General features: G+C 39.1%; 1 long non-coding RNA gene across 1 annotated transcript in view; it reads right to left on the bottom strand.

The window, feature by feature from the left end:
• The window catches only part of LOC122466732, a 71616-nt gene that overhangs the window by 25973 nt on the left and 19694 nt on the right, over positions 1 to 25949 (bottom strand). The window contains exon 2 of the long non-coding RNA XR_006292485.1: positions 15761 to 15824. This is a non-coding gene — a long non-coding RNA (uncharacterized LOC122466732). The remainder of the gene's footprint in view (positions 1 to 15760; positions 15825 to 25949) is intronic.

Raw genomic sequence — 25949 nt, 5'->3', positions numbered from 1 at the left:
TCCCGGAGTAAGGAAAAAGATACGTCAGCTCAATGTTGCAGAATAAAAATATGCATATTTTCACTTTGCACATGCAAACTTTCTTAACGACATCACTTTTTTTAAAGTACTATCTCTAGAGACAATGTGGGCTAATAAACTGGAATCTAGGCTATCTGGGTTTTATTCCCAGACATGCTGCTGACTCTGTGTGACCATAGGGAAGTTGCTTACTTTTCTGTGCCTCAGTTTCACCAGTATGTAAAATGAGAATAATAATGAACACACAGATTTGTAAAATTCATTGAGCTTTATAAATAAAGAGGGTTTTATAAGAGCTAAGTATTAGTCTATATGAAAGACATTTGCATGAAAATAGGATCTTCGCATCTTAGATGTTCATACAGATCCACTGCTTATTCTTCCCAATCCTCTTTGGACATCTTAATTTGCTTTATAGCTATTATCAGTGATGCTAGTCAGTTTGCCACTTCCAAGTGAGCATTAAGCAACCTGAGCAGATGCCCCTAAAGAATAAACATCTTGTTTTTTCACTAGGTGTCCTTAATAATCTGGATAAAGGGAAGAGAAAGACCAAAAATGTTATTGAAGTAGATCTGCCCTTTTCAAAGCTTAGCGTGAAGCATTAAAGCTGTTTAATTTAAACTTTGTCTGTTAGATCTCTGAAAGCAAAAGAAAGATTCAGTCACCTAATGACACTTGATGTGTCTTGATTTAAAATTAGAGCTCGGGCTACCTGGGCAAAAAAAAAAAAAAAAAAAAAAAAAACTGATGAGCAAACCAACTTTTTGTTAAAAAATAAAAAACAGCCAAATGGGAAAGCAAAAGTTTGCTTGGTTGAAGCCAATAGAAAAATTAGAAATGGCAAAAGCGTTATGACAGCAAGATATAAACAGATGCCTGTAAAAAAGAGAAGAACAAAAGACTAATGGTAAAAAAATAATTTTGTAATGGTACTGTTCTTTCCAATAGTTCTCCCTAAAACCCATCTTAATTGGGTAATTAAGAAAAAGTGAATGGCATTGTCATGTCCTGCAGGTAAATCAACAGTGACAAACGCAGCTGTGTATTTCATTTCACATTCACTCTTACCTACGACAGACATATCTCTGTGCAACAGAAATTGGAGGATATTTGAATGAAGTTTATTCTCTTCCACAGTTCAGTGCTGAAGAAAGAGTCTACCTCTCTCTTCCCAATTCAGTGAGTATACATACTGACACACTCATGCCATCTGGCTCATTTCTTTCACTTAACAATTCTGATGAGATTTTTTCGTTACGTTACTTGATCCAGTCCCAATGAAGTCAATGGGAGTCTGCCGATTGACTCCAGCAGTTATCTGATGAGGCTCTCAACTTGGCACACAGTTTTATACAGATTCATTGGTGGGTGACTCCAATCCAGCTAGCTGCCTAAACTGTAGAATCCTTTTCAGAACTGTCCCCACAGCCATAGTTGATCTCACAGAACCCAACAAGATCCCATCAGATTGTAGCTCTTCCAGGGGTAGTGCAATGTAGGCTTAAGATAGCACATGAGAGGGATTCAGGGCACCAACATCCACACAAGCCATTTAAGATTTCATCTACCCTCTCCTACACTTGCCGTGATGTATAGGGTATGTCTAGCTGCACGCTGCAGTGAAAGGCAGGCTGTGTCCACACACAATGAGGAGTGTATGCTACCTGTGGCAGTGAAAGGCTCAGGCAGCGGTGAGGCAATGGGGAAAGGCTTTGGCAGCTCTACATTGACAGAGCCTTCCACTCCAGAGGAAAGGCTCTGTGGGTGAGAAGAGGCAAGTGGGAAACGGTCCAGCAGCAAGGAAGCAGTGGAACACTACACTGCTAAAAATAGTAGAGAGAGAGCCAGATAGGGTATATGGGTTTTATTCCCAGACTTGCTGTTGACTCTATGTAAGCTATGTAATAGGTAAATTGCTTACTTTTCTGTGCCTCAGTTTCACCAGTCTGTAAAATTGTGAATGCTACGGTTCAGGTGTATAGGCACTTTACTTACCTAAGCTGTGCCTCACTGTTTACACTGCTATTTATACCCAAGCTAGCTCTGGTATGCAGTGTCTGTATTCTACATGCTGACATAAACTTACACCTGCCTTAAGAAATAAGGTAGAAATATTCTTGAGGCCTTTGCGGAATGGAACACAAACCTCCAGATTAGCCCTCAGGGCTTGGTTTGTGGCCAAGCCCCGTTAGTGTAACCCACACAAATCAAGCCTGATGGATTAATTCCTCAATCCTGAGTAAGCCAAACACAGTACACATAGATTCACTCACATAACTGTGTTGTGACAGGTGAACTGCATCAGTGACTTCTGCAGGGGTAGAGGAAAGATGGGATTAGAGTCACAAGCCAGCAAATGTCCCAATTTAGGCCTGCATCAGGGTTTGGTTGGCATAAATATCTGTCTCTATAGACAACTCCACCAATATGTTCCCATGACAATGCTTGCTTTTAACAGCCCTTTAATTTACTCATCTATTGGAACAAATTTATTGACCTCTCTGTTTAGCTGTGCATTTACTCAACTGATGTTAATAATTTGACGATTTTCTTCACACTATCCAAGAATATTTGACACTAACTCCTAACAGAAAATGGGGTACTTTGCATTGTAGAACTAATGTCAAGAGACAAGCATGGCAGAGAAAGTATAGGGAAATGAATGAATTCTAAACAATGTCTTATAACCATAGAGCAGTTTTCTGCAATTTCAGTTATAACAGCAGAAATATTGCCTTGACTTCAGGTGATGGTCAGCATTTGGCATCTGTAAATGAAGATGACTCCAGTTTGTTCTTAGTCTTGCTCAAAGTGTCCTCCTCTTTTGTTTGTTTGTGTGCGCACACATGCACATGCATTAATATTTTGTCCTCAATTTTGAATGCATCACTGTTTGAGACTAAGAGATTGCTGCTGACCTCCAGACTTGCTCACTACCCTATCAATTTAAGGTTGTTGCTCTCTTGTACTCCAAATATAGTACTTTCCTGATTGCTGTTATGAACAGTTTTCTTTCCAATGACATTTCACCTAATAACTTATAGTGTAACTCTCATTATGAAATGTATTACTTTGGATGTGGGGCCCTTCCTCAGCTGTCAGCATTTTACTAAGCTCCCATTCCCATTTAAGTTTAGTGAACTGTAGAAATTTATCAGATTCTTAACTGTCTCTTTTTTACTTTAAGAGCTTTAATCATTTTCTGTCAAGATTTACCCCTCCGGAAGGCTGTCCCTGTTAAAGATCCTCACCAAATTCTCTTCAGCTCAGTTATAAACTGTGTGTTACTGAGGATTGTTTAGTGCAACTTTCAACATTGCTCATTGTACTACCTCACTTTGATGCATTCAGTGGTTATCCAAAAATCTTGCCTTAACTACTTTTCATCCTCTCTTGTCCCCATTCACTCACACTTACTACATTTTGCAATGAGCTTTTAAACTATAAGCTTCTCATGCAGAGACTGTCTTCCCATGTGTTTGTCTAGCACCTAGCACAATTTGGCCCATCTTGACTTTGGCCTTTGGAAGATGCTGCAATACAGATTATAAATGCTAATTTGATCCTACAACACGCAAAACGGTTAGGCTAATTGCATTTTATATATTTTGTGAACCTCTGCGCTTCATGATTTTGGCTAGTACTGGATGAACACGTACTGAGCAAGAAAATAATTTATTCAAACTTTTATAAGATTTCTATCTGCATTTTCAGGCCTAAGTGATTCATACAAGTGTGGATGATCACCCAACTCTCTGCTTAACTGAACATCTAAATCTTCTGAGATTCACTTATTTCTAGACATCTTTTATTCAAAGAGATAAAAACATGTATCACAAGGTCACTGACATGTCTTCTGCCTCTCCTCATGAGAGCTATATTAGGGCAGTGTGAGGTGCCACAGCATCTGATACATATTACATCTAAGTCAGTCAATAACACTGGTACAATCTCTGCAATTTCAGTTTATATAGCTAATAGCACAAGGTTGATTGCCACTTCCATCACAAATCTGATGTCAGAAATTATTTTATCCAGTTCTTGGAACAGGTCTCATTGTACACTGTGCTAGTACTGAGCCCATAGTAAGGTCCCCCAGGAGCATCCCAAGCATCCTGTGACTCAAGATAAGCTATAAATCCCCCTCTCCTTCCCCTTGCTCCAGGCCAATACCAGCAACAAATGACTAATCACCCCCTCTCATGTTTGCTTAGCTGCACTGGCTGGTACATTGTGGAGCAGTAATTTCAAGCAGTAATTTGTGTAATTTCCTCACCCACTCACTCAGAGTAGCACATGCATGGTGTAAAAAGGACGAAGCTCTTACTCCCATTTTGCTCCTGTACAGATGCGCAGTCCAGAACACAATCTACCCTTAGGGTGAAATCCTGACTCTACTTAAGTCAGTGGCAAAACTCCCAAAGCATAAATTGGCAAATTACAGGTGTACCACATCATCAACTCAGGATTGTTCAATTACACCTCATTCTACTCACAGACACCGATATCCTTATTTACACTTCAATAGCTGTATCCGCTGTCATGAACTTTATTGCAGTTCTCTCTGATCTCCTGTGAATGATTTACAAATGATCTAGAACTAATAGGAGCCAGAAAACTCACTATTTTCTTGCCTTTCCAAAAAGCTTAGTTTGCTTGAATCGACACTTGCATAAAGATTCTGTTTTTGACATTCAGATCACATTCTTGCTCCAGATATTCTTTGTGATTAATCTTTGTATACGCTGGTAGATGAATTTTGCCTCATCATGCTTTCCTTTTATCTGTCAACCTTCTCTTCAGTATATCTTTGGTCTTTCCCAGTGCTGTACAAACCATACAATGTATAAGTCCTTGAGCAAAGTTCCAGAGGTCTCATGGAACATTACTTAATGCATTTGTACTCATTTCCCTCCCCCACCCCCCAATGAGAGAAATGGGTTGTTGTATGAATGGGCAATGTGACACTTTTCAGTTACAATATATTCAAAAAGTTATCTGAACTATGGAGTATATTTAACCTGCATTCCTATAGGTGGTAATCTCCACACTTTCCAATGAGTAGGGAGATTTTTAAACTGGAACATTTCTTGGTATACAAACAACAGTTTAAAAATTTAACATGAGATTGCTACTTAATTAGTTGGTGAACAAAACAGGGCGACATTGTTCCCTTAGCAGAAGCCCAGAGGAAGGACTGGCACAAAATGGAAGTATAGCTCTGATGGCATGAGCAGCCGGATGGGTTATCAGCTTGAGTAAGAGCCTGTCGGAGACCCAAGATATGTACTTGGGCAGGTTGCCAGTCCCACCGCTCATACCACCACAGCTATGCTTCTATTTTTAGTGTGGAAGTTTGACCAGAGCTATCACCTCAAAAGGCGCACTTCCCGCTCCAGTGAAGACATACCCTTAGATAGAGCAGAATAGAATGTGAAGAATATGTTCACTCTTTCTGTTTATGAGCAGATCATGAAATCCTTGATCCATCATTATTCAGACTTAATTGTCATATTTTTTCCTGTCCCGCTCACTACAGATTTCTCACCATCAACTAATTGTGAATATTTGCTACTAGAATCTTGATAACCATGCTAAGTCTGTTAGTTATCAAACTCATGTAGTGTTGCTTTTCTACCCTGATTTTATGTTAAATTAAATAGAGCTTTCTGTGAATTTTGAGTATTACAAAAGAACACAATGTTAAATTCTCATTTTTGTGAATATTCATGCCAGCAAAGCTTGAGCACGTGAATGTTCATGGAAAGCGAATACACAAAAGTTGCAGAAAAAAGAAGAATGATCCAGTGGTATACTAGCCAGGACTTGAGATACCCACATTCAGTTGCCTGTTTCACCACAGACATCCTGGGTGACCTGGACAAGTCACTTAGGTTCTCTGTGCCTCAGTTTCCCCATAGATAAAATATGGATAACAACCCTTATCTCACAGGGATGCTGTGAGGATAAATTCAGTACAGATTGTGAGAAGTTCAGATATTATGGAGATGAGGACCATACAGGACCAAAGATAGATAGGTTTCATACATTGTCACAGGGGAATGGGCTTTTTAACATATTTTAAGTTAAATATTACATGCATCTGGAACACAAATTGAAAAAGTTATATTTCTTATAGCAATATTTAAATGTAGACTCAACTGTTCAAAACTTTCTTTCCAGTCCCACTCCAATCTCCCTATACACATTTCAGTTTCCACCTATAGCAAGTTAGAATCTCTAGGCCACATCCTCAGCTCCATTCAGCACAACTGGGGATGCGTGCATACTTATATGCACGTGCAATAAGGTAGCATGTGATTTTAAGCCATCTTTGCACTTCCCCAATTACCAGAGTTGCTGAGGTCCAAACCCATACCTCAGGGCAGTCTCAGAGTCTCAACATAAAAGCTATGTATGTACAGTTCTTTTCACTTTGGTACTAGACTAAGAGGGTTGAGGGCCTACTTATATGAAAGCTTGAGTTGCGGTCACCTGATTCTAGGGTGAAGAACTGCTGTACCTCTGGTCAATGCACCAAGAGTCAAGGATTATTGTTGTGTATGTAGATGTTATCAGACTGGATTATTGGTTTTAGTTTCATGTTTTTATTCTCAAATAAAAGCATAATCTGACACAACTGAGTTTGTTGTGTTTCTTACCATCATCATCCCCTGGAGTCCTTCCATGCTGTCCACAGCTTTGCAAAGTAAGTGGATTCTGTTGACCTGTGTGATGTGACACTGCCTAAAGAGATTCTTTAGACACCCTGGAAGACTTGCTAAGACACAGAATGGCTGGCAGATTCTGTCTGTTCAGATAGCAGCTCTAATTAGTATGAAAGCAGTCCTTAGGGGTTACCAAAACAAGTGTCCCATACTTTGTAATTTGATAAGTTGCTACAGACTTTGCTTCTTCCTTTCTGGGGGGTTGATTCTTAAATGAAAAGGCAGCAGAAAGCAGCTGAAAAGATGTCCTAATGGGGCAGCTGAGGATTCCCTTGATGCTGGGAAACCCCTAGGTGGCATAAAGCCAATATAGCTGGCTACAAACCATGCCCCATTACGTAGCAGGCTTTACACTGTGCTCCAGCAATCCTTACCTAAGCAGTGGCTACTGCAGGGCCATTACCAGCTGGCAGAAATTAGAGCAGAGCTTCAGTTCCTTCAGCTTGTGCCAGGGGCCATTTTGTCCCTTTCCCCTCACACCAGGCCCAGAATTGGGGAGGTGGAAGAATGACATACAGAACCCTTCACCCCTCCTCAGCAGTGCTGATCTCTCCCGCAGCACAGCTGAGGATTTAACCTTGTATACTAACAGCATGGATTATAGTTCCCAGGCCAGAACAATTTTTATTAACATTTTTGATTTTTCTGTGTTCATTTATATGAATAAAACAGTATAAAACAAACAAACACACACATTTAATAAAATGTCTCTCAGCCCTGCATAGTGCCGCAGCGCTCCTAATAAGACTGAATGTCCTGTTAGGAATTGGGGGTTTATTTGTTTTTTCCCCTTCCCTGTTCATTAATACTTTTATGAGACAAAATTATTTTTCCACAGCTTGTAAAATATTGTGGGCTGTTTTAGATGAAGAACCATTTTCAATCAGAAGCCACCTTTCCATTTCTCCTAATCAGTGCCTTGTTATGGGCCATGCAAGCTCTGTTCACTTATTCCAGCCTACAGCATTAGTTCTTGTTAAAGGAAACTGGTGCATTTATTTTAGGTAATTTATTAGTTCAGAATATTCTACTATCCTTAACCATGGCAACAAATGAAATTTCAGCATTTCATTCCAGTTACATACTCCAAATTCTTACTATCATAGTATATGAAGACTTTTTTTTTTTAATATATCCATCCATCCATATAAAGTAAAAAGTAATTACATTAAGCTTTTGGGAGCAAACTTATTTACAGGATATTATTTTCATAGGAAGTATATTTTGCACATTGAAAAGTTAACTGTGGTGCCCCATAGAGGACAGCCTAGCAGGAGTGAAATATTCTCATAGCCAGCTCTTTACAGGGGCCAGAGAAGCCTCAGCATCAATACTTTAGCTTCTTGGGCAACACACAGGAAGGCCTTATAGGATTGGAAAAGTAAGCGGTCCCTCACCAGGGAACTTACTGAAAAACATGGGGCAGGGAGAAGGAGGGCATCCCACTTGGTGCACCCTGAGAAAGCAAAAGGTGGTACAGGGACAGGCCATTGGGTGTTCTTGTTGGCTTGGCAAAGATGCAAACTAGAAGGATAGGATTTGAACAGCCAGCCCGACAACAACCATTAAAGTCATAAGGTCTGACTCTGTGCAGTGCCTCCACAGGAGAAGGGAGGCAAAGATGGTCTTTGCACCAACTGGATTCTGAGCTGGCTAGGGCCCATTGTAACTCTGGACATAAATTAAAACAGCCCTGGCTGTTGCTCTAATTTGCGGACTGCATTGCAACCTAGAGACTCTTGCACCATGTATCCCTAATGATAGGAAGGGAGTAGGGTAGAACAGCTTATGTCAGGCCTATGCTGCTCCTGTACCAAGGGAATTCTTCCTGACCTCTTGTGGTATCTTTACAGCCTCTGTACACCACCACAATGGTACATAAGGGCCAGTGTAAAGGGAGTGGGGAAGAGGAGAATCTTTCCCAAATACTACATGTTATGTATGGTTATTCCTATGGGTAGTCCTGGGCTCTCATTGCTGCAGGTCACTTGGGATGTAAGTGAATGAATAGCATGGTATGGCAGCCTAGAACTGCCTGGATACCTTAACTGCTAATTTGCAAACTTTCCAGGTTTTTGAAACTGCAAACTTTCTGGGTATTCTGTTTAAAAGGGTACTTTCCTTTGCAGTGTTGTGAAGAGATAATAGAAGCACCTTCCAACCTTAACTTTCCTTTTTTGAGGGGATGGGAAGGGAGGTTGACTGGGAATTTCCAAGCTTTTTGCATGTGTGGTTTTTGTAACTCTCAGAACAGTTTCTTTATACATTTCAAGAAATGCTTCAACATGGCAGAGTTATTTGCAAGAGAGACCAAAATGCCTGATTCAAACCCCAGTGAAATCATACAGACAATCTCCAATGGTCTTCACTGGGCTTTTGATCGGGTCTTAATCTTTTGGAATCATTCAGGAGTTTGTAGGTGAAAGAATCAGTGAAATGTAGCAGGCTGAGGGGGTAGGAGAGAGGAGATAAAAGGATTTCAAGCATTGAAAAAATGTTAATCACAATGACTTGAAAATGTTTTTTTACAGGTTTATCTCAAATTTATTTATTGGTTATTTTAGCTGAAAATTTCATGTGGTTTGTTCTGGCAAAAGTTAGAGGACCTTATGATGGGAACCTTGCTTTGCTCTTAACCATGGAAAGATGATGTGTCCTTCCATAACAGGGATAGCGGATACTGGTACAGGAAAGTGGATCACAAGGAATATTAACTTGGAAAGACTATGAAATAAGGGCTCTTTGTGTGTCTATTTTCTCTGTAGAGCTCTCTACATACCTATGTCACTTGTGGTAAACCCAGGACAAACAGCTACAAAAGGGGGGTAGTAATTAGTCCCAGGGGATTAAAAGGCCCCTCCCTATCCACTGAGGAGAGAGAACCATGGGGCAATAAGGTTGAGCTGGAAAAGGGATTGCTAGGGAATCAATTAGGTCCCAAGTAGTTGCAGTCAGCTGAACCTTTTTAAACCCTCCCCTGGGTGGTAAGAGGGGGAGAGTGAGGGGAGCTGTCAAGCTGCTAGTAGGCTGTTTGCAGCAAGACACCAGACCTTCCAATAGGGAGGCTGCACTTGCTCCCCAGAAGGGAAGGAAAACATGCACAAGGGACTGACTGAGGAGAGGAGTAGCAGGACCCTGTGCCACCTATAAGGATTTGCCTTGCCCCAAACCTGAGTCTCCAAGGCTAAAAAGGACTGAGCCTACTGAGTCAAACAAGGTATTTTGCCACATGCTATATTACTATGATTATTAAATAATACATAATTCTTGCATATTCTTGAATCAGAATGTATTTACCATAGCTCTTTTTCTCTTGACTCATATGGATTAAAATCTTACCTGAATAGAACCATTAAAAAGGTTTAGTTTTTAATCATGATATTAGTGCTATACAATGTACGGATTTTGCCATTATTTAAATATCTACAATACCTTTTTCATTCCTTTTAAAATCTTCCCTTAGAAAAACTTTAGACAGGTCAAAATTTTGCCATATCTAATAATCTGATGTACTTATTCTTCTGTAGTACAAGCCTCTCCCATTTGAGTGAGTGCATGTTAAATATTTTAATCACATATAGTTCCAACTATTTTTGCTGGATTTGTACCTGAAGCATACTGGACTTCAGTTGATCTGTAGCTAGCATTTGAGCCATGGGGCATATCTGAAAAAAGGATATATACCTAAACACGAATCTCATCGTATTTGTTAACAGGAAGTTCTCCCTAGCAAGTATGTCGGGTGATATGAACATGAAAAAGCACTATAGTGGTAGGCCCTGATCCTGGAAATGAATTATTCATACAGACTCTTGCACCCACATCAAGTCTCACTGTAGTCAATGGCACTCCTTGTATGTACAAGGCACTGTCTCCGGACCAAGGTCTTTTTATATTTTTAGAATAGACATAAAATTCAACCAAACAAAAAACCTCTTCTGGTAAGCGAACTGGTCATCTTAATGGTGGTGTAAATTAATGCATTCATTAGGGGAAGGATTGTCTTTTTACACACACACACACACGCCCTACAAAGCACAGTACTAGAGCTTGCACGAACAACAATCACTCCCTTTGGTTGTATTATTCAGGCTAATCTGAAGGGTTAAAAGAATGACAATGCGATTACTGTTTTATGAAAATGCATGTTGTACTCACAAACCTTGAGAAGTCCAAAGCTACGTGAAATTTTTCTTCCAAGGTACTGAATATTAACTATCGTATGTCCCTTAGCAGCAAGGAAAATCTCCACAGATTTCAGGAGTTCAAAACAGCCTTCATTTTATATCCTGATTTAAATACTGTCTACTACTCATTTTAAATAGCATCTCCTACGTTGCAGTTTAAAACTATCTAATTAAGCAGCTCATATTAAGGATTGTTAGCATGATAATTCACATCTTTGAAAATCTACTTAATTGATACTATGAAAATGCAGGGAGGGAGGTTGCTCATTTTTTCCTCTCCCCACAGATAATACATTAAACACATAATCAATGCAAGAAGTTGGGTAGCAGGAACAAAGACTGAACTAAAATATTTTCCTCTTGTTTAATACTATTAAATGTCTTAGATTGATTAAAATTTAAGATAATGTTAATGCAAAGAACAGCAGATGGGTTGAGAGGAAGCTAAACAATACATTTATTTTGGATTATAATAAAGTTAAACTCCTCAAAATAATAAATAAATTGGCTTGCTTTACAAAAAAGTTGCAAAACTCTAAGTAAAGATGGTATTTCTTATTCAGTCCCAGACAGCATTAAGATCTGTTGATTGTATCTACAGAAGGCCTTCTCTTCTGGCCTCTATTATAGAATATATGAGTTGTACAATATATCCCTTGCAGCTGAAGAATTGTGAAAAAAATTTTTTGGTGGGGACACAACCTGAGTACTGTTCATATATTATATTGAATTGCTATAAACTTCTGTGGCCTAAAGCCATCATGGTTTTCAGGTGGAACAATAAGGATCCTCTGTTATTAAAAGTCAAGTTTTTGTAAATACCATTTTTCCCTCAGTGAAGTCTGTAATTTCATTAAACTTGTTCCTGTCCATAACAATTAATTATCCTAATGGATCATTAATAATGTGCTGTTTTGTACATGGAAGATGAAGGAGGAGATTTCTTCTTTACCATACTGCAGGAAATCAACTTACATTCCAAACTGTGATTTGGTAACCCTCTTATTTATTTTAGCATGGAAACCTATAAATGTTGTTGTTGATGGACACCAACCATCTTTTTGCTCATACCAGTGGTATGAGCACAGGTCTGTCAGCAAGGAACACTCGAGTTCTAATCTAAGCCACATTAGACATTGACTTCTTGTAGCTTCCATGAAATTTTCCCCTTCTGTAAAATCGGGATAATAAAACTGACTTATCTGTCTTATAGGGCTGTTGTGAGGATTAATTCATGTTTGTGAAACATTTTGAAATGGAAAAGCACTATACCATTTAACTAGTTTTTTAAATCAAGCTCAGGGCTTTGCCATTAACCTCAGTTATTTTTTTTCCTTAATTGTTTCTTAGTAGAGATCTTATCAAACACTTTTTTGAAATCCCAATAAATTATATCCACTGCATTCTCTTTATCTACTTTAATGTTCTTTAAGGAATTCTGGAAAGCTACAGAAGTCATGCTGGTTTGATCCTATCAGGTTTAACTTTTTCAAGTATTGTATAGTAGTGCTCTATCCTTAATTACTGTCCCAGCCAATTTCTCAGAAAAGAGGTAAGACTTAAGGCATGTCTACGCTTACCAGTAGATCAGCACTGCTGCAATCAATGCAGTGAGTGTTGATTTAGCGGGTCTGGTGAAGACCTGCTAAATAGATGTGAAAGCACTCTCCCATCGATTTGTGTACTCCACCTCCCCAAGAAACATAAGGGAAGTCTATGGGAGATGCTCTCCCATTGACACAGCACAGTGTAGCCACTATGATAAGTGGATCTAACTACGTCAACTTCATTACATGATTCACTTAATGGAAGTTGCGTAAAAAGATTGATTTACCACGGTAGTGTAGACTAGCCCTTGGTCTGTAATTCTGGAATTTCCCAGGTATTTTATTAGCAGTTTAAAAACTCATTCATCTGGTTTTAATGTGGGTGTACTGTTTGTGATATGCCATCTTCATTCTGATTTAGAATTGATTAGTGTCTGCTCTCATCCTACATGATTGTGCTAAATTTTACATTAATCTACCTTGCCCAGTTATTATAGAATTCCACTTAAATAATTAAACAATGCAAAGGCCTGAATATTTCAGTGCTTAGATCCTGATTAAAAATTATGTTGTACAGATGGTGCTCATTAAATCATTGTCATCAAGGTAACGTATGCATGAAGGGAAGTGCACTGAAATATCATCTAGATAAGGCTTCAGAGTATTTTATGCTCCTCTTGGAGGAAAACATTCCACTGAGAAACATTTTCCTCTTCATAAATTTACCTAACTAGGTTCATCATAACATACACACCCCATCACCACAATATTTGAGCACCTGTCATATCTGAATATATCAAGTATATTTTTGAACAAACAAAGGGCTACATTATCTTCCCCCTCCTACAGACCCTTAGTGGAAACTTTATGGTTAGTACATAGTCACCAAGTTACTTGAAATGATCTGAGATGACAGCGTTTCTTAGGAGAACATTTTGCTATTTTTGAGTATTATACCTACTAGCATATTAAAGCACAAAATAAATGGTTCACTATTCATAGCATCTCATTTTGGTACTATAGTTATGTATAACTACAGGGTGGCTTTCACTTTTGAGTTTGGGTTTTTTCCTTGGAAGTCACACTAAGAAATGCTCAATGAAAGTATAATTTAATAAGGAGTTTACTCATCCCTTGGGGTAAATATACTTTAGCACTATATGTAATTGCTCAAATAAAATGCAACAAAAGCATATCTAAGTCTGAAGGTGCCACTGGTAATGTTTTAGCATACATCAGGTAGGGCTGTCAACGCTCCAAGATTGTCCTGGAGTCTCCAGGAATTAAAGATTTAATTAAAGATTATGTCATGCGATGAACCCTCCAGGAATATGTCCAACCAAAACTGACAACTCTGACAGGGCCTGATCCTGAACTATTTAATTCAATGAGAATTTTGTCAGATACATTGGTGGAGGATGTCACTAATTTCTGCAGAATTCTACATATAATAAGGTAGTTGTGATGGGCTGTGGGATTCTCTGTCCAGTGCAGGTTGAGTGCACCCCATCCTCAAGCCGCCTTCTGCATCTAGGCCATGAGGCCTAAAGGTTTAAGTCCACCGAATGACTTTGTTGTAGGGCCATGACCCTAGGAGTCCTAGTAAGTAGTAATCTCCTGACCCACAGGGCAGTGAGGCCTGGTGGCTAGAGTCAATAGGTTCCCCCTTGTCCACAGGGTGGCTAGGCTTAGTGGTTGGAGTCAATAGGGCTGGGCTGCCTCCCAGGAGGGTGGCGACAAGGGTAGGGAGACTCAGGCCCTCCCTGCTCCACTGGATCTGCCCAAAACACACTGACTGCTGTAGGGACAATGGCTAGTCCCTCCCTGGGCTACTTTCTACTGCAATTCCTGCAGTCCTAGTCTAGGCGGCTTTGGGGTCTCTGGTCTCCTCGGGTTGTGCTGGTCCCAGGGGCTCTGATCTGTAGCATCCTAAGGTACCTGGGTGTCTGCTTGAGTCTTGGTGTCTCCAGCTCCCACAGTTTGGGGCTTTGGCAGCTCTCAGGCTGGAGCCTGTAGCATGCATCCGGTGGCTAGCCTAGACTGAGCTGGGCTGCTTCCTCTTATACTGATGCTACACCTCAAACATGCCCAGTAAGGATGTGGGGGCAGAGCTTCCTCAGCCCTCAGTGAGGAGATAACCCTTCCCTGTCCAATGCAGGGTGAGTGCACCATCACAGCAGTGTTTGCATCATGCAAGAGTACATGTTTGTTTAGGTCTCAGTAAACTGTTTGGATAAATGAGGAACACATGGGGAACCTGAAGAGAAAAAACCAAACAATCTGAACCACCATGATGTTGAAGTTTGAACTGGGATCCAAAATGTGTGGAATTGAGTCCATTTCTAGCCTTCAAAGCAAACCTGAACCTTTTCAGGCATTCACATATCAGTATGATGAGCAGAAATCCTAGTTTCCCGTGATTTAAAACTTCCAAAATTCTTTGACTTTAAAAAACCCATAAAAATCCACACTTTTTTCCCACAATTAAAATGAAATGTTGAACTTTAGTTTCCCTAGCCACAATATACCTAGGTATCAGCTGAACACAATGTTTTATTGATGTACAGTAGAACACTGTTGATCCAAGCCTCGTTATCTGGCTTTCTGTAGTAACTGAACTACAAGCCACCTGGGGCTGCCCACTCTGCCCCCATATTAAGATAAGGGATAGAAAGCTTTGTGCCAGTTCTCCTGATTATTCAAAATTTTGATTATCTGACCTGGCCCTAGTTCCAATTATGTCAGATTAACAGGGTTCCACTATTAATTTTAGAGCACGTTCAAAAAAAATCAGCCACAAGACAGGGAGGTTGCACACATTGAATAAGTGGCACTTTAGTAAAATTTAGTTAATGTTTTTATTTTTTCACAAAATGTAAAAACTAAAGATTCTCTATAAAAATGCAAATTCCACATTTTTCCATGGCAGATTTCTAGAATCCCTGTTGATGAGTCGAGTACAAGAATCAGATTCTTAGCTGGAGTAAATTGGAGCAGCTCCATGCACTTAATTATAGCTATGCCAATTTACATCAGCTGATGATCTGTCCCCAATTGTATAGATAGCTCAGAGGCTTGATAGGGGTTTTCTTTTCTTTTTTTTTCTTCTTGTGCCTCTGAACTTATTTTAGCTGTGATAGGCAACAGAAAAGATTATTATTTGTTTTTCCCCCAGCCAAAACTAGGAACCATTTGAAATGTAATGCCTGCCTGCTTTTGCAATACCTTTTTATATATTTCCAGACAATAAGCATTACAAGAACTGGGTACTTACCTGAACTAGAATTGCAGGCCTTTTTGGGATCATCCAGCACTTCTCTTTATTCAAAATTGCTGCGCTGAATTAAATATATAAAAGGAATGAGTTCATTTCAATGGACTGTTGCTGATAATTCTATTTATCAAAATGCTTCGAAACTAAAAAGGTTGCATAATTTAGTATCAAAATGTCTTTGCATTGTTTTTGGGAAACTTGCTCTGTTCCTAAGTGGCAGTTGCAAAGAAAAAGTAAATGTCACCACAAATGAGTTAGTCTAAATCATACAAATTCATTAATACAGGCTAAATCTTCTTGAGAGCTTTAAACATGCTTTATAGGAAGTGAACCTGACTCACGCTTTGTAACACTGTACGCTTAATGGGTCATCACTAGCCCTACTGCTTCAAATAAGGGGGGAAAAGCCATTAAATGCTTCAATAACCACCAAAAAGGGACATGCGGGCTGGTCTTGGCAGTAGGTTGGCCTTTGCAAAAATAGCTCAGTGGTCCTTTTGGCACAGTCCCTTCCATTCACCCTCACTGCCACCCAAAAAGCCCAAGCTGAAATTTGTGGTTATGAGTTAAGCTAGAAACACAGAATGTATGGGGAAGAACTACTCCCTGTCCACTCTCTTCTTCCCTTTGCACCTCCATACTCCACGCACCACTGGAACTGACCACACATGCTACAGTAGAGTTCCTCCGTGACTGCTATTGTACCTTATTGGAATAACAGCTGCTACCCATACATAGAAGGGATTTTGCCACTAGATTTGTACAACTGCAGTTCCAGAGCCCATCCATCTAAGCCTATGGTATTTAGAATCAGTGCAGAGCACATTTCCATGATGTGCAGGGGGTGGGGAAGTCACACTTGATAGCCATTCTTCCAACACACTCACACTACACACCCAAATAGCAACTCTCACTTTTTGGGTGGCCATCCTGTGACACAACTGCCGACGCAGATCTATACATTTAGGAATTCCAGCCTCTCCTCGAATGCACTGTACTTGAGAATGCAACTGCAGATGTGAAGGAAACTCTAGTTCATGCAGCCAATTCGCTGGCAAGCACAGGCTGATGCACTCCATTTCGGTGCACAAATCCGAGCACTAGCTGCCCACTGAACAAACACATTGTTTGAAGTTCTTGTCTTAATTTTCGAGGTTCAAAGAGTACTGGGACTGAGCTATTGGAAAGAATGCCTTTCCTTTGCAACTGATTTCCCTCAATGAAGGTAAGACTAGTGCAATCAGGGAAAAGAACCTTTTTAATAGCCATCCAACAGCTGTCAAACACCTTTCCAACGGAGTTGAGGATCAAAATTAATCTGACCACATTTGGGACAAAATGCAAGATCCCCTTCTAACAGCCTCCCTGTAAGACACACGCCTACTCACATGCAAGTATAAAATCTTGTATGCTATTCTGTCTGCACTCCAAAGAGGAGAACAAACAAGAACAGAAGGACAAAGATAAGAAATTTTAATGTTTCCTACCTGCACCTGGACAGGGTACAGAAGCAAGTCTGTGTATTGATATTTCCACAGTCACCTGACAAAATGTCAGTATTCAAATATGATTGGTAGTTAAAAAAACAGACAAACAGCCTGATATGCAGGCCCTTCACGTGTGGATGAATTTCACCTCCAGTGAAAATGGTAAATCACAATCACAAACATTTGCTCTGAATCTTATTACAAGTAATCAGATAAATAAAGAGCTAACAAATCAATAGTGTTAGTTTTGGGGTCTTGCTTTGCTCTCAGTGAAGTCAGTGGCAAGAACACGCCCTTTTTAAACCGTTTAGGCTAGGAAGAATATATATTAAAAGAAATTAACCAAGGTTCTAGGCATCTTTGAGATAATTTAAAAATAATCACAAGAAATAAACCAGCAGCTTCCATTCATCCCAACAACAAGAAATAACCTATCAAATCCAAATACCTTGCCTCACCTATAAATACTTGCTTCTATCATAACTCTCCACCTCAAAATGCTTTGGTAAATCCTGGCAGCATGCCCTGAAGATCAGAATTGGACTATTTCAACCCAAGTTGCAAGAGTATGTTCCAAAGTTGAGAGTCCTTTCTGGAAACACATACAGGCATCTGCTTCTGTTAAACAGAAGTTTCAGATCAAATGCCTCTACTGAAAGTAGCCAGGGTGGTATTATATGAAGAGATGCGGTCTCTTAACAAGGCCAGTCACAAGATATTAAGGGCTTTCTGAGTAAAAATGGAGCAGCCCTGTTCACTCCAGGTACAGTGCACACATCAGTCAACAACCACCCCGATCAATAGCCAGAGGCATAGATAACTTTAATATGGTGATCTATAAGCTTTCTTCTATAGCTTCTTTGCTGTACTTCAAGTCTGGGCACAGATGGGTGTGATTGAAAGAGATTTGAGGCATCTAACTTCTCATATTCATGATCAGCCTGCAATATGAGAGAACATACAGACTGTTACAGCGATAGCTTGACCCCATTTTCTGTCTCTTCCTTGGGCACTCATTCCTAGCCAGCATGCCTGTGTTTCTCTCATGGAGGAACCCCACAGCTCACCAGGTTAGAGTAACCTCTGTTACACTAATTACATTATACCAGCAGGCCCAACAGTCATGCTATACACTTCTCTCTGGGAAATGAGACCAGCTGATCAATGCAGGGACTTAAGACAGCTTTTCAAAAACAAGTGTGATTTAGTTATCTATAGAAACATCACAAGTAGAGAGACCAGGATTAAAATAATAAATGTTTTAAACACATTTTCTTACTAACCCATGGCCTTTCTTTGCAAGTTCTAAGTAGCTTCACAGTAACAGTGTGGGCAAGGTGGACTGCTCATGTAGTGTATGTGTACCCTGAGAGAAGGAGGCTAATGTGAGGTGTGACGGAAGCACTGGTATACATACCCACACTATCATGGCTAAAAGTAGTAATGTAGAAGAAGCAGTATGGTCTTAAGCACAGGATGTGAAAACATGTCAGGGACTCTGGTTATGTATTCATTTTGCTAGCCTGTGCTGAAGCCTCTATTGCCATGTGTACACTGCTATTTTTAGCTGTGCTAGCACAGGTATGTCTATGCCACAATATCTTCAGTGATTCCCCCAGTCAGTATTTCTCTCTCCTTAGGTCACAGGTGTTTTACATTTGTTTTATTTTTGAATGCAGTTATATTTTTTACATAATTCTACATTTGTAAGTTCAACTTCTATGATAAAGAGACTGCACTACAGTACTTGTATGAGGTGAATTGAAATATACTACTTTTTTTTACAGAATAAATATTTGTAATAAAAATAGATATAAAGTGAGCACTGTATACTTTGTTGTAATTGAAATGAATATTTGAAAATGTAGAAACATCAAAAAATATTTAAATGTTATTGTATTGTCTAACGGTGCAATTAATCGCGATTCTTTTTTTAATCGCTTGACAGCTCTAGTTATTCTAAACAGATCAGTGCAGAAGAAAACATTGCTAAGAACTAACACTAATAATCTTTCTATTCTTTAGAACATGCCAGGAGGCTGAGTTGCCCATGAAAAATGTGTTTGTCTGATATCTGCAGATAGCAGGTTTTTTGCATGTGCTAAGAGAACAATATTTAGTCATTTGCAAGTCTTCTATTCCTGTCTTCTACAGAACAACCTTGAAAATTGTCCAAAAATGGAGGGGCACATAGTGAAGCTGCTAGAAGCTGAAGGAATATTTGCAGTGCCCTGTTTTTGTTGTGGGTTGGTTTGTTTGGCCTCAACCTTTTATTCCTGGGTAAAACCAGGAAACTTTTCCAACTGTCCAGCCATCATCACATTATGAAACTGACCACACCAGTTCAAAAAGTGTTTATTTTCTATTTTTAGACATCCTGGGACAACCAGCCTTCCCAATTCTCTTGTAAAAAGCATGAGGAAATCAGTGTGCATGTGTCTGGAGATAGGGGTATGAGTTTGGAGGAGATCTGTATTTCAAACAATTCAATCATCTGCAGAATAAGTACACCAATTGCACAGTCCATACATTTAAAAAAAGTAAAATAGTTTCATCATACTATATTATACAAGCCCTTTAGTGCTGGAAATTGAAATCTCCTTATGATAGAAATAAATGTAAAGTACCAGGAAATTCAAACTCATATTGCCTTGGGTTTTAATTATTTTATTCTGTATCTTTAACAAATATTCTATTTTATGAGCAAAAATATTAATGTATTTGGGAGAGGAAAGGGGAATACCAGAGAGAACACTCCGTGCGCCCCCCCACATTGTAAATGGTAATTACATAACCCAGATGCCAAGGTAGGGGAAATATTCTTTCAACAGGAGCCAATTCTCTGGCAGAACAGGCAGGTTAGACCCTTGAAGGGCTGTCTGGGCTGCTTTGTCCACCTAAATGTCATGTCCCTTGACTTAGCTCTTATTCTAAAGAATTTATGCACATTCATTTTCAGGAAGCTATGAAAAAAGGGAGCATATCTGCACAGCAGGAACCTAGAAAAGCCAGTAATTAGTTGAAGCGCACTGAGATTTATTCAGTGAATTCCCTCTAACAAAACAAGGAAAATAACAAAGACATACACATTGCAGTTTTACAAGGACTAGGAAGATTAGTCAACAATGAATTCTGCTTAACTACTTTTTTGAGATAAGTTTCATTGATTTTTCTTTTAAATTAGGTTAAGCTAATTCCAAATCTGGAAGAGTCTAATCTTCTTACACTAGGGAATAAGTTCCTTAAATAGTTATTAAATAGTGTAGGTCATTAATTTATATAACTGTCACAATTTAATGTACTGTATCTATACCAAGTGGATCAAATTTGATCCCTCTGTTACACCGTGGAAGGAGTTTGCATAGGTGAAACTGAGGGGAGAACCTTGCCTAGCATGTATGTATGCATGCATTTTTATATAGCACATTCTAAACAAGAGATCCTAATTTTTTACAAACTATAGTTTGTAAAGCATTCCTATCTTAGGACATTTAAGTAGTTTCTTAAGTCCCATTTAATTCATTTGCTTAAGTGCTTTTCTGCGGGCTTAATAAAGTACATACACAATCAATTCATGACTGCAATGCAGTTGCTAGTGGCATGAAAGGGCAGTATGAAGGTAGATCTCTGGACAGAGCCAACATTTTATTTGAAAATGTGGAATAAAAACCTATTCTCATAGAAATTGTCACTGAACCTTAACAGGGGGAATCTATAAGAGTATTCAATCAGCATTAGGCTAATTCTGCTCCTGTTGAAGACTATGAACATTTTACCACTGCAGAGTTAAACCAACACTGGACACACTTGTAAATGCCATTCTTAATATCCACAAAGAAGAGACATGACTGCTGTTATAAAGTCTCATCTGGAAGACTCTCATAATAAATTGTATTGAGCTTATACCTAAGAAAGATGAAAGGCTGAGTTAACAGGTTTCACACTTTTTATTCTAATCAAAGATAGTTTACTGGTTATTTGAATACAAGCAATTGCATTTGTTTATATATAGGTTTGTTGTTTGGTTTTTATTTATATATATATATATACATACACACACACACAGAGGGGAGGGGGTTTGGAAGGATTAATTTGTATCAGTAAATGTTGATTTCATTGTATGCACACAAACAGTTCCATTGATATTCATCAAAATGTACAGATAGGCAAAGAAAGAAATGCTGCTTGAGAACTTGAGTATAATTTAAGGATATTTACTTTGTATATTTTGACAGTGTATTTTAACAGTTAAACTTTTTTAATCTCCTTGTCTTGTCATTAAATAATTGACTGACCCCTGTTAATTTCCCACAACTGTGAAAATTTTTAAAAAATGCTTAAACCTGTAATTTTACTCAACATAATAAAAACCTTTAAAGTATCAATATGTGACATTATTTAAAAAATGGAGCTCTACCAAAGCCTATTTATATAGCACCTAAACCCACACACAAAGTCCATTCTCCAGCTGAGTCAAAGGACAGTTTGTGCATGTAAATCCTTTGTGGGAGGTGGCAGTATCTCTCCACATATGGAAAGTGAATGTCTCTTTATTCCATGAGTTTGGGATGCATTCACGACTCACCAACAAAGAGGCATGAAAGAATCAGTTGGCCGTATCTAATGGAGTGGAATGAACATGCATATTCCCTGTCTCCCTGTGAAGTATGGCGATTATAGCAGAACAGCTACTTTCCCATTTGTTCATTAGTTCAGACTTGCATTTTACATCCTGTCAGGAAATGGAGTCTGAGTGGGGGGGAAAAAAAAATCACCCTGAGCAATAAAAGCAGCAGTTTCTGATGTTGGCAGACAGCATTATATGCATTACCTTTCAGAGCAGTTGTGACAGGGACAACAGAAGATTTCATAAGTGAGGGAGAACTCAGAATGGCCTAGCTTTGACAATATTATAAAAAAGTGTGGTCAAAATAAGAATAGAAATTAACTCTTTTCTGCTATATTCTGGACAGCTAATGGCCAGATGTTCAAGGTTAGAGGTACAGCTCTCAATTCATTTAGAAAGTCAAGGTAGCTGATTTTCCACTCACTTCCGGTAGCTCCCAGATACTTGCTCACAAACCAACATTTGTGGAGTCCCTGGCTGTGCATCAGGAGAAGTAGAGGAATGTGCTGCTCAGCACCCTGGTGCCTCTGCCTGAAGTTCTGAGAGCGCTGATCAAAGAGACGCAGCAGTTCAGAGGCACTGTCTGGTCTTGCTAGTGGAAGAATCCACATAGATACACTGGGGGGGAATACACCAGGCTCCTTACAAAGCTGATTGCAGCTCCTGCAGCCTTCTCTAAACATCTCCCTTTATCTAGTGCTACTTGGATGTAATCGGAGAAATGGGGAGTCCTATAGTGTACTAGAAGCAATCTAAAAGAAGAGATTTTGGCTGGGAAATGTAGGGATGGAACAAGGCTAGGACTGGAAATAGCAGGCTTGGAAGGACTGCAGAAAAGGGAAACTAAGGAAGCTTAACTCATGTGAGATGGAAGATATCACTGTGGTAGCAGTATAGGAATCTAGACAGCGAGACAAAAGGCTGAAGTGGGACAAACCAGTGGAGGAAGGACAGATTATTAGAGCAGATAATGGGGTGGAGTGGGGACTGAGAATGGGGTGCCTCTGAGAAATAGAAAAGTTTGGGGGTACTCATGCAGAGGAGGAAAAAGAGGAATGGCACAAAAAACATGGGGGTAAGGAGGGAAAAAATCACAGGAGAAAGTAAAAGCAATGAGAATAAAGGAGTTAGTTTTAACAAGCACTGAGGAAACCTCTAGAGCTGGGCAGGAAACTGTTTTCTCCTTCTGCAAGAATTTTCAAGATTTCAGAATATTTCCCTGTCCCAAATTGGGATTAAAAAAATATCAAAATCCAAAGAAACATTAAAAATTATATAACTGAAATATAAAAAAGTTTTAGGATTAGGTTATAGAAATATTTTGTTTCAAACTTTTGATTTTGCTCTTAAAAATATTTGTACTATAAATTAACTTACATTTTGAAACAGTCATTTTAAACCAAAATCCAGAAATTTTTCATTTCAAAAATACCAAAAGAGGGCATTTCTACAAGTTTTTCACAACAGAAAATTTGTCAAAACTGATCCTTTCATAGAATATCAGAGTTGGAAGGGACCTCAGGAAGTCATATAGTCCAACCCCCAGCTCAAAGCAGGGCCAATCCCCAATTTTTGCCCCAGATCCCTAAATAGCCCCCTAAATGATTGAACTCACAACCCTGGATTTAGCAGGCCAATGCTCAAACCACTGAGCTATCCCACCTCCGAATTGTTTCCCACAAATTGTTTGTTTCAACAAATCGGTATTAAATGGAAAAAATTCCCGAATGGCTCTAGAAATACACTAAAACTATATGGGTCTGTATCTTGTTTCTTTAAATTGTATAGCAGAAAAGCTAGGAGGAACAGCTGGGGAAGGCAAAGAAAAGCTGCTCTGCAGCTGAAGGCCTGCAAAGCTGGAGATTGCATGCAAATAATGTACTGTACTGATTTACATACCATGAATATACATTCTCTCATTCACATAAATGAGATCAAATTACATATTTAGGTAAATAATGCAAAAGCTCCACCCTGTATGTCCCCAAAAGTATCACATCCTAGTTCAGTAACATTCAGATCCCCATCCTTGACATGATCTTGATAAACCATTGCATCCCCCAAGTCTTTTTCCACATATGGGGGAAAAAAAAGGACAGATGAGGGATTGAGATAGATTCCTGGCAGAAGCAACGCTTTTCCTAACGAGTGGATAACTCTAGATCAGGTGATGGGAGGAGGGGGTTAGGGTAGACTACAGTAGAATGGAGTAGATTAGGTTGGGAAACTAGGGATGGGATTGTGGCATAGCTGGGGATCTGAGATAAACTGGAGGAGAAATGTGGGTTGAGGCTCTGAGTGTAACATTGGCCTCAGGAGCATTCATGATGTGCATGGGTGGAGGGACCCTCAAATCAATCAATTTCTTTTTTCCATGGTGCCTGGCTCCAACTTGCCACATTTCTCTGCAGAGCATCTGTCAGGATGACTTCTGCTTCTCCCGAATGCAGTGGAAGTGGGCTGGGGACATTCCACTTTGGGGTTCTCCCTTTTAGGACTGTTGGTAACTGAGAAGCTTCCAGATTTTCCCACTCCATAGAGGTGCCTAGGGTGGTAGCCACAATACTAAGAAGCGTACCCAGCTACCTGCCTAACAGTGCCACAGCTTAGACAGGAAATGCTGCAGAATGGCTGACTCTTGAGAAAGGTGTTTCTCCCTGTATGATATTTCCTGTCTGGGCAGCAGCACTCTAGGCAGCCAGCTGAATGTCTATGGAATGTACACTGGTGCATCTGCTCTTTAGTCAGAGCTGATCTGTCGTGATTCAGGCAGTACTTGGAAGGAGTACCTAGAAATGACAATCTCCTAGTAAAACAGGAGATATAACATCTTTGGAAGTTCTTCCTGAACAGTTCCATCTGAGAAGGAAACACCACTCTCTGTGAGGCTTTCCCATTGGCATATGGGAAAAGTTTTAAGGACATGGCAAATATATGTGAAAGGAAATAAAAAGGAGCTAGAACAGGAGGTTGAGACAGTATTGCAAGAATCTGCTTTTACTGTGCATTATTTATAGTTGGCAAAAAAATATAAAAATCATTTTGCAAAAACAAAAAATAATTTCAAGTTACTTTCATTCTACAGGTTTGGAAGGGGTGAAAATTGTTTTGATTAAAAATTGTTTGATTTTTCTTTAACTTTTCCTTCCTTACTAACACCTCCACACTTTTTTTTTTTTTGGGGGGGGGGGGTAAATGTTTCTGATTTAGGGAAAAAAGCTATTTTTATTAAAAAGAAATTGTTAGAAGAAAATTGACCAACTGTAATAAGTATTTATCCCTATCAGTACTACTGGTTTTAAACTCTCAATATGGCATTTCATACACATTCTTAACATTTTTACCACACATTTCCTTGTTAGGATGTTAAGCAGCAGGGCGGCAGGTTGGGGCGGGAAGACACATTGTGTGCCATTACAAAAGTTACTGTGGGCTTAAAGAGCTTACTATCAAAGTAGTAACAGTATTACAATTACTATTTATGTCTAGTTTTGCTACTAACAGCATTATAAAACAAAACTTTACAATATAAAAAAAATTGTGGTAAAATTAATCCAGCAATGATATAAATATCCCTTTTGTATCAGAGTGAGTCACTATTCCTCTGATAAATCTTGTCACTGCAGAGTTTCATTGCATTCAAAGAGCCACAAAAAGAGTTTAAAGAAACATCTAAATGCATCTGAATATAAAAAATTGTTCGATATTCCACCACACACTCCACCATAGCACTTCCATTAAGTTTTAAAAATAGTATTAAAGGACACTTCACTCTATTCAAATTTATATGTATTGTCATTTAAATTAGTTGCTAATCAACAACAAAGCCTATACAATCATTATGCTGTTGTGTGTCACTGCTAGACACACGTTCAAACAAAACAAATGAAGGAGTCTGGAAATTGCTACAGCAAAATGGGAACAATTTTTATTAAAAATATCAGAAAGCAATGCCATTGAATCAAAAATACAGTAATAAACAAAGAATGACATACAAGAAAACTCATTTTATTCTTAGGTGACTATGGTTTATAAAATCATATGCAAATGGCTTAATTTTGACAGGGCTTCTTTC

This window comes from Chelonia mydas, chromosome 7, assembly GCF_015237465.2.
Source record: "Chelonia mydas isolate rCheMyd1 chromosome 7, rCheMyd1.pri.v2, whole genome shotgun sequence".
Classification (NCBI taxonomy): Eukaryota; Metazoa; Chordata; order Testudines; family Cheloniidae; genus Chelonia; species Chelonia mydas.
Note: the sequence above shows the minus strand (reverse complement) of the source record. Positions and strands in the feature narration are given on the sequence as shown.